Raw genomic sequence first — 10700 nt, 5'->3', positions numbered from 1 at the left:
CCGGCCTTAGGAGCGCCTGCGCCTGCGAGGGGAGTCCGGATGCCCGGTGCACCGAGGTCACCGGCCCTCTGCAGCCCTGCGGGGTCACCGGGTCACGGGTGCTGGTGGGGGGCGGCGGTGGCGCTGGCGGCAGAGACATGGGGTATGGGGAGAGGGGCCGGGGGGTTCCAACCTGATCCAGACGTGAGCCCTAGTGCTGTCCCCTGGTTTACTCGCACTACGTGAACCTAGGTTGGGACAATAGAACGACAGTTCCGGGACAAAAGTACATATCGCCCCACCCCTCCTTCAGCACACATAGGTCCCTGAACTTTGTGCACCCTGAACCGCCCAGCGCCTCGCGGGGTGCTTAGTTAGCAGGCGATCCTTGATCCGGTCAGTCTGACTGCTTCCTGGTGCTGTCCTCGTGTTGAGATCGCTAGTGTCCTAGCTCCCAGCCCACGAATAAGGCCGATCTTAACACATAACTCATTACTTTGTCTCGTTTGTCGTGAAACTTTTTTTCCTTTGAATGTGCTCGGTCTGCCCAGTTCCAGTGGGTAAATGTACACCCAAGTACGGAGTGGGAGGTACAGAATGAGCCAAACTTAGTGTAGGTGTTGAGAGGAGAGCCGGACTCTCATTTGTATTTCAAGAAGTTGGTCAGGTGGATGCGCCAACAATTTTTTAAAAAATGCTTATAACAATCGTGCTACTAAAGCTGGCTAAAGTTTTATGGTTAGCAATAAAACCACCTCAGCTTTTCCTTTGTAAAGCGACTTTCTATACATACTGTCGCCCTCTTTTGTATTGGTCTTTATTGGGCTGCCTTCCAGATGCGCATGGTTACTGGCATTGCTTGGTAGTTCTATTGACACTTGTCTTATTTAGAATGAGTCTTTGACTACTTGGGGTGTTGTCAAGTGTTCTTCACAACTTTCTCACTTAGCCATTCCTGAACTTGCTCGGTTCCTCTCAAAATTGCAGAATGGTAGATATGAAGGGACTGTAGAGATCTTGTCTAGTTCATTCCCATTCTTTTCAGCCAATGACTCTTTATTATGTTTTCATCAAGGGACCTCATATCTTGAAAGATCTTGTCACTTAAATGAAATCATATACATCACTGTCATGGATGTAATTCTAATAAGTAATGAAGTTAAATATGTGTACAAACATTTAGGCACTGCTCCCTGCAAATGGTCGCTTAATTTTGGCTGTCATTCTTCTGATGTAAAGTTGATCACATGCTGGAAGAATTAAATCAGATATCGTAAAAACCAGATAAATATGCTAACAATATATGGTCTGCCAATCACGTTGTAGGCATTTCTATGATGTCATCAGCAGCGAATTAGAATTTCTGATCAGCGTTTAATAACCAGTGTAAGCCCACAGGGTTGATTTAATGCCTGCCAAAAGTAAAGAAACTTGACATTTTATTTAATTACAATTTCCAGAAGGCTTTCTGAAATACTGTAAATAGCTTGGGAACCTTTTATCCCCTTTTAATTTAGAGCTATTTCTCTACCTCTGTTCTGAATCTCTTCCTGTCTTCTTTCTTGCCAGTGTTGTTACCTCTATCACTTGTGCTCAGGTATATCAGTCTCTCTCCGTGTCCTCTTTAAATTCTCTTTCCTGGCTGTTTGCCTTCCATTAGTGAATTTCTCTTTGTAATGAAAAACCTCCAGACTCTATGTTTCTGTCTTTACCTTACTATCTCTTTCCTCTGACAAGCATCAACAAAGAGTATTGTAGACTGACTTCTCACTCTCCTTTACTGTTCTTTCCCGAGGCAATAAGGAATGACCTCTTGTTAAATCTAAGGGACACTTTATATTACTTCCTTCCTGGATTATTTTGTAACATCTGGTACTATTGACCATTCTTATTTGTTATCCATGGAAGTTTCCCCTCATTTTCTCTAGACCCTCTCTTGGTCTCTTCTTTAAATAATGATATTAATCAATGGTCTGTTGTCAGCCCACTTCTGGTTGGTCGTGATCTCAACACTCCTGTGGATGGATTACCTTCCACACACACTTATGTCAATCCATATATATCTCTGCATCCCTATACTGTCTCCTTACTAAGCTATTCCACAAGAACAAAATACGTATCTTTTATCCAAGCATCTTTGCTCCCCTCTAAATAATTTTCAAATACTTTGCTCCTTCTCTATGCTTTTGTTGTTGCTTATTGAAGGCATGTTTTCTTGCCTGCATTTCTTTTTTTTAGAGTGATTTTTGCTATAGGAACCATGCACTGGCCGGAGAGACAGAGAGAGACAGAAGAGACAGAGAGACAGAAAGTGAGAAATTACCCACCTGGGGGATGGCCACATTGCAATTCTTTCTCCTCCATTCTCTCAGGATTTTAGGCATGTGTACACATGTGCCCAGTGTGAGTTTGAAGCCGCCAGTTCCAGGACTTGACCCATGGTCAACTACATGGGAGTTTAGCCACATAACCATTACATCATCTGCTGGTCCCTTGGCTACATTTCTTATCTTTTAACTCATTTCCCTCAGGTCTGGTTCAAAAATCCAGTCCTGCTGCTGTTCTTCCAGACCTCTTGCCAGACAGAAAATGATACAATTTTCTGCTAAAAAGTATTAGTACTTCCATTTTTTCCATTAGTAGTTCCATTGCTTATCACTAAGCTATCTAAAATGTCTAATAAAGCTCAGCAGGTTACATCACCTCTTAATGTGAAAAAAAAAATTGATAGAAGCTCTTTGAACAGTGCATTACTTTAAAACAAGCTATCACACTTTATTTCTTCTGGACTCAAAGAAAAATTCTTCCTCCTCTTTCCAAAGCTGTCACTTTTGTCTGTGTTCATGATTGTATCAATATCATTTTATTTGTGAACCTGGTCTCGTAGGTTTCCCTTCCTATTTTCACCTTATCTCTCCTCACTGTTTGCCAAATGCTTTCTATCTTAAAGCAACTTCCTTCACACATCATATGATCTCTCTTATTCCCTTCACCATTAAATTTTTTGAAGGAACAGTCCGTAGTTACCGTTTCCGTTCTTTTTTTTTTTTTTTAAAGATTGCTTATTTGTTCTTAAACCCTTGAAAATTGACCTCTATTCCTATTAATTTACTTAAGCTATTCTTTCAAATATCAACACTATCCTAAATTACCAAATTCAACATCACTTTCTTAGCTTTAGCCTTCTTGACTGTGTAGCATTGTTGAATATTTGCTTACTTAAAATCTCTTTTGGCTTCATATCACTTCTTTCTAGCTTTTCTTTTACCTTTCCCATGCATCTCTGAGGTGATTCTTCTTGCTTTGCCAAATCCCTTGTGTGAAAAATACTTTTTTAGGGTTCTCCCATTTGCCTGATCCTCTTAGGAAACCTAAATTACAAGTTGGTTTCAATGATGACCGTCAATCTGTGCATGGGATCCCTCACATGTACTTCAGGCCTTTCTCACATACCTCAGAGATGGCTTAAATGACTACCTCATACTTCAGGCTCAGGTATTAGAAACAAATTTTATTTCTTTTCTGTCTAATTCCATTCTTCCTGTTATGGTTACCATTTGGTTCGCTGGCACTAGCTATCCTTCAAGTCATTCCTGCAGCTATCCTTCAAGTCATCCCTGCTAATCTTGGCTCATTTTCTTCCCTGCCTCATCTGAAGTACATGTTTATAAAGGGAGGGACGAAGCGTTAGAGCATTGGACAGTCAGAACAAAGTACTAAAATTTCTATATATAGTTAATTCCTATGCACAATAAAATCAAGCTTCATTAACATCTAATATAAAGACTATGACTTTGAGGCAAGTCTGGGCAACATAGACCTTTAAAAAAAAAATGTCTACTCTGACACCAAAAATATTTGTGAGTATGTGTGAATATTTCAATTTACATGTGCTAATTAATATATTAGTACATAGTAGAGCAATACAAAATTTATAACTAAATTAGTATGGAAAAATTGGAGGGGACACATTCTCAAATTTTTAACTGATATGAGTGCATTGTCAAACTGGAGTAACTGCATCAATGAATCACCATTTCCTATTCACTCTGCCTTCCCCAGTGCTCCTTATTTTTTCCAAAACTGCTCAGTCTTGGCTCTAACCTGACCACAACAGGCTTCTACTGGCCTCCTTGCCTCTAATTTTTCATTTTCCAATTTCTTATTTTCCAAATGCTGCTAGAATTACTTATCTAAGACTTGTGTTTGATCTTGTTACTTCTCTGCTTGAAAATTTTTGTGGTTCTCTATTGGAACAAAAATGAATACCCAACCTCTCAACATGTTTACAATTGTGATTTGGCCCTAAATATCCCTTTCTCTCCTTGTTCTCATTTCATCCAGCTAGGATAAACTAGAAGCCAGAAGCATTACATAGCTGTGACTTTCCTCTTCTATTCCCTTCGCTTGAATAAGACCTAACTAACCTTCTATATGTCATATGCTATTTATTTTTAAATTTTTTTTAATTTATTTATTTAATTCCATTTGTTGTTGTTATTACTGTTATTACTATTATTTTTTTAATTTGACCAGAGAGAGAAAGAAAGAGTAAGTGAAAAAGCAAGCTAACATTTCTGGGACCCAAACTGCCCTCAGTCATGTGGGAGTCCCGTGCCTTAATGACCATGCTACCTGCCAGCCCCTTGTGCTTATTTTTAATAAAACCTTTCTCTTTTAAAGACTTGTTACATTTCATCTCTCCCATGAACTTGTACCCATAGCTCCTTGTGGGAATATAAATCTTTTCCTCTTTTGTTTCTCATAGCACTTTGTTTCTATCAATACTTAAGTATGCTAAATGAATCCTTAAACGACCCAATCAGAACATACATTCTCCTTACTTGTATTGTGTAAAAAGCATGTCTGTATATTGTGTATATTGGGAAATTATAAGGTCTGTCTTCTGGGATATACCCCACTGTACCTCATAATCATTTTAGCTACTATATTTGTTTTCCTTTTCCTTTCCCTCTAGATTTTATGAATTGGAGTAACAGGGACTTAATCTTTTTTGTGTTATTTGTAAGGAAAACTTGTGAAAAACTTAAAAATGAATGAAAATATTATGGTTGTGTTCAATAGAAAACTGGATATTGTCCAAATTAACTGATCTCATGGGGTCTCTGTACCTTTTATTGTCTTTGAGTTATTTTACATTGCTGTATATTACATAATACTTCATAGTAATGCAAATGATTCTTGCCCATAGAAATGCAAATTATATCTCATTTGGGATTCATTTGATTATTGTCCTGTGGATAGTGAACAGATTTGAAGTCGTACATCTATTAAACAAATTTATGTTACCATTCTTTCATGCCTGCTGAGCTGTCTATATATGTGTGCTTTTTAAAATTTTCCTTTGAATCAGTTGTAACGTATTGTTTCCCTCATTAATTAATGGATTAAATAAAAGTTTTGACACGTATTTATATCAGTTTTGAAAGTCCTGGTTATATCTTCTTTTAAAAGCTATCCTCTAATATACAAATATGCCTGAACTTAGTAAATATTATTATTTCATAAATCCAAAGTAAAGATCATTTCATGAACACTAAAGGAAATTGAGACACTTTTTAAAGTATTTTTAAGATTATGGGGTAGAGAAATACTATCCAAACTGATTTTTTGCTTGTCTAAATGAGGGAACAGTTTCTTCTAGAAGGTTGAAAAAGACATTTTTATCACAATGAATTTAAGCATTGGTTTTTAGATCCTTTGATCAAGTCAGTGTGATCTAAACAAAACAAAACAAAAATCAAATGCCCAATTTGTGTTTATTTGCTCAACTATTTAAAGAAAAAACAAAAAACATACAACTTCTAAAGTATTATTCAATTATTTTATTACATATTTTTAGTTATCTTTTTAAATCTGGTAGTTTTCGCTTTGAAAAAGAGATATAGATATTGTCTCCATAATAATTTGGAATTTGTATAAAGTAAAAGTTTCACATGTCGTATAATAATCTGCACTATAAAGCATTCTTCCAGGATTCATCAGATATTTGTGTCTTATTTGTCTTCAGATTAGAAGCACTGAAGAGTCAGCCTCAAGTTTCTGGTCCTTTCTATCAGAATTCTTTTCTTATTCTCAATGTGTTTTGTTTTCCCCACTTATTTTAGCTCTCTTCTAATTTCAATCTTCTAATAATTGTAGTATTTACCAAATATCCACATATTAATTGTATTTGCCAAATAACCTGGAGCAGGAACAAGCTTAGGAAACATTATCACTGTATCTCTTCAGTTTATTCTTCCTTATATTAAAGTTTATTTAAAAGTTAAAGCCCAGGGTGCTTAAAGAGATACACCCCACATTGTTGGGACTATGTGGTTCAAATCCCAGACCCACAGGCTTGCAAAACACAAAGGGCAAATATGGATGCATGTCCAAGATTTCAAAAGATTGGAGAAATAAAGAAGGGATTGTGGCCTGGCCATCCCCTGTAGGGGATTCATTCTCATTTTCCCTCTCTTTCTGTCTCTGTTTCTCTCTGGTTAGCACATGCATACTCTGGTAAAATTAAAACCCAGAAAATACAATAAATGCTAAATTTTCCCAGATAAAACTCTACCCTATCCCATTAATACTGTTTTCTCCAAGACAAAAGTACAAAAAGTACATCTTCCTAAATTGTATCTTTTTTTTTTTTTCAGGCAAAGCCAAGATTTTCCATCAATGAGGTCATATATATATATATATATATATATATATATAGGAATGGAAGAGAGGAATTGTAGTGTAACAATTACTTTGCCCTGGGTCTTCCTCAAAAAGAGAAGACAAATTCTCCTTTCTGTAGAATAGTTGGTTTAAATTAGCTGGAAATGCACAGTTTACTGCTTTTTAAAAAGGTACCTGTCCCTCAGGGAAGGAGACTATGAATATCTTTCATTGTTTCTAAGGTGAAGGATGTTAACCATTGATCAGATCAAAATGGACAATTGGAAGTGGAGAAGAAAATTCTAAATGACCTGCCTGCTTTCACAGTCTCATGGTCCAAATGGTACTGACATTTTCATCAAGCAGGTTAAGGAAAACAATAGAGGTTAATTAACTTAGAGATGTTTCAGTTGAAATGGCCCAAACTGCCCTAGGCCTCAGGTAAGTCTAATGCTGTTAGCAGCATCTTGGTCTTCCACTTTACACTATATCACCTTTGAATGTCGGTAAACAAATTAGGATTGCTTTTTATGTAGGGCTGTGTAGCTCACAGGGATGTGTGAAAATGTATTAGGTAATGTCTGTAAAGCACTTTAAATGATTTATTCTTAAGCCAGTTTTTCCTAAGGGATACTTTGTCTCACACACTTCTAATTGCCATCTAGCTAGATGATAAAGAACAATCTTCAACTGAACACTTAGTGGGTTGCAAGAGATGACTCATAGATCTTTTACTCTATGCACAAGGAACATATACTTATATTTCCCATCATGAAATTCTGCCTTTCGAACAAGCATTTTCTGTGTGTGACATTTAGATATCATTTTCAGTTTACAGAAGTGGCAGGTATAACTTTGTGGTCGTTAGGAAAAAAAGTTTTTACTATGGGGGTAGAATAATGTAAAAAGAGCGTAGGTTTTGAAAGAACATTTGGGATTTGACACCTGGCTCTACTAGATAAATAACATGGCAAATCATTTTACCTGTTGAACTTCAACTTTCTTACTTGTGAAATGAAGATAATAACACCTATCACTCAGGTTGTTTTTACGACTAAATGAGTAATGTATAGTTCTTGACACTTATGTGATGCTCAATAAAAAAATTCTTCCTTTCCTCCTAAGTTCATTGTCGCTGATGAATTCACAACTACTTGTTCTCTAATATGCTCTATGTAATCTGTCTACAAGTAAGCATATACATCATAGAGAACAAATGTTGAATTAATTGAAAACAGCCAAATCAATTGCAGACATATTCCTTTACCTAATTAATAATCCTTCATTGAGCCTTAAAAAAAAAAAGGCAAAACAAAGCAAGAACCCAATAGGACAGTGAAGGTCCTACCTTTTTGCTTTATTTTTAAGTTTTAAATATTTTTTAATAGTCCCCTTCCCCCTTCCTTCAGAATTGGAAATGCTTTATTTCAGAGAAATATGGAAGGTATTCAAAGAAATATAAGAAAATGGAACATTACTATAACCTAGAGTAACAGAATAAATAATGGTTTAGTTTTCTAACTATGAACATGAATGGGGATCTAGTACTTACGATAAAACATAATAAATGCAAAACCATAGTTCTCTGTGGGTTGGGCTCCCTCATTTGATCTAGAAATCTCTTGGCAACCAGTGGCAACATCTCTTGAGCATCAAGTTCCTTTGTTTTATTTACCAAATGACCAGGAATCATAGACTAGTTTGGGTGCAACTGTTTTTCCGCAGCTATTCCCAAAGACTTGAACATGTGGTCTTCTCACAGTGTGCTGGCTTCACTCCCTTCATCACTTCTCCCAGTTCAGCAAAGATCCTAGCCCTTGACAACAGGACATCTCTTGACTCTTTCAAGGCAGCCTCATGGGAATCAGTGTACAACACAGCCTGCTTCATGAGCCCTCATCCAATTCTTTCAGTAGGGTCTGCGGGCACCAATGGCCTCACCCAGTCATGAGACAAAAAGGGCTCAGTTTCCATGGTGACAGTGAGGATCCCATCAGCATCTGTCACAGCCTCCTGGATGGATGAACAGATCCTTACCTCTCCTTGTACTTGTGTCTGCAAATTTCCCATTTTCTTTGGTTCAGTTCCATGTCCTTACCTCCTTAAAGGAGAACTGCCCTCTGAAGACCTCAAAGTGGCTGTAGGCCTGGATCCTAGCCCCAAGGATGGATACACAATACTTCACTGCTGAGGGATTTCAGGTACTTGGTGGCCATGGCAGACACTGCAGCTGTTCTCTTTGCAGTGATGACATTTCCATCCATGACCACCAGCAGTCAGATATTGGACAGCTCAAAGAATAACATGGTAGCTTTGTGGGAGGGGGTGATGGAGGTTGTGCTGTAGCCCCCATAGAAGGTGACCAACTTGGTCAACAGTGCATTCTCCACTGCCCTATAGGCAAGCATGACTACCAGGAATTCCTGGTGGTTGGCCAACGGCAACACGGTGCTTACACACTGTATGACCCTTCTGTCAGGGCCACTGGAAAGGTTGGCTAGAACCTTCTCCAGAGACAGGATGAGGAGGCTGGAGCTATGGAGCTGGTCCTTCACTTCAGCTGTGCTCCAAAACACCGGTAAACATCTCATCTCCCAGCCTGCTTTCTAACTTCAGTCCTAGCACCATCCAGGCCTCCTTTGTGATGATAAATAACCTCTAGAAATTTTTATTTTTTAAATTTGTTTATTATTTTTGCCATAGGGCATGCATGTGTGCTCACCAGTGAAAGACAGAAAGAGACAGAGAGAAGAAAGTGAGAAGTCACTCCCCAGCGTGGATGGCCATACTACAATTCCTTTTTCTCCATTCTTGTCTGAGGATTCTGGGCATGGAAGCACACTTGCCCTGTATAATTTTTTTTTTTTTTTTTGGAGAGGTTTTTGCTATAGGGCGCGTGTGCTCGCCAGACAGACAGACCGACATAGAGACAGAAAGCGAGAAATCACCCCCTAGGGGGGATGGTCATGCCTCAATCCCTTCTCCTCCATTCTCCTCTCAGGATCTTGGGCACGCATGCACACGCACCCGGCGTGAGTTTTAAGCCACTGGGTCCAGGACGCAAACCATGGTCGACTATGTGGGAGTCCAGCGACATAGCCATTACGCTAACTGCTGGTTCCCATGCCCTGTATAATTTTCAAGCCAGCAGTCTGAGACATGAACCAGGACAGGCTATGTAGGAACACAACACCATAATCACCACGCCACCTGTAGGCCCCTTGAGATTATTTTTGATACACACATGTAAGCATATACACATGCAGACACACACACACACACACATACACACACAGCTAGTTTCATTACTTTGATTTGATTGGTTAAGTAGTTCATGAGAAGTATGAACTAATCATCCATACTTCCTTAAGCAGTCAGCATTGAGCGACTACAAAGACCAAAGAATTAATTTCTTCTTGATAATTTCAATAAGGAAGATAGGATTAAATAATTTAAAAGTCTCTCTTTTTTTTTTCTTTGTTCATCTGTCCCACGACTAGGAAATAAAGGCCAAAAAAATCAATTCAGCAAGAGTCACCTTCATTACTGACAGATTCTGGCGAATTCCTTTCTATTTGAAGTCTCCAAATACACTGAGTTTCATGGCTGGTCAACAAGGGATGTTGCTTATCACATGTGAGGCTTTAACCATAAAACTAGTGTTTTCTTGGATGAGGTATGTAGACATTCATTTCACATCTTCTGAATGATGGATTTTTCATACCTGATTAAATGGCATTTATTCTCAAAATAAATAAATTTTACAGTTATGACCTTGCATGACGGTATCAAAATTGAAGACAGTAAAATTCTCTATTGTGGTGTAATACATAATTTTTTGTAAGAATTTGATGACTGGTGAAAGGAAGACAGCTTCTTATTAACCCTATGCAGGTAATTATTGCTAGAAATATATGGAGACTAACCAAAGGTTTTTGGTTCTAAATTCTTAAAGGCAAAAAAATGATTAGCCCAATTAAAAGAAGGGAAAATGAACTGAATAACAACTCTCTAAGGAAGACACATGAACAGCCAAAAAGCATATGAAAAAA

At 38.0% G+C, this 10700-nt stretch overlaps 1 pseudogene; it reads right to left on the bottom strand.

Moving 5' to 3' along the window:
• Window positions 1–8315: 8315 nt before the first annotated feature.
• On the bottom strand, window positions 8316–9239 carry LOC102496757 (ketimine reductase mu-crystallin pseudogene; annotated as a pseudogene).
• Between the last annotated feature and the right edge of the window lie 1461 nt (window positions 9240–10700).

The sequence above is a fragment of the Tupaia chinensis genome, unplaced genomic scaffold, assembly GCF_000334495.1.
Source record: "Tupaia chinensis unplaced genomic scaffold, TupChi_1.0 Scaffold000544_1, whole genome shotgun sequence".
NCBI lineage: Eukaryota > Metazoa > Chordata > Mammalia > Scandentia > Tupaiidae > Tupaia > Tupaia belangeri.
The sequence above is the reverse complement of the archived record's forward strand: the minus strand, read 5'-3'. Positions and strand labels throughout refer to the sequence as shown.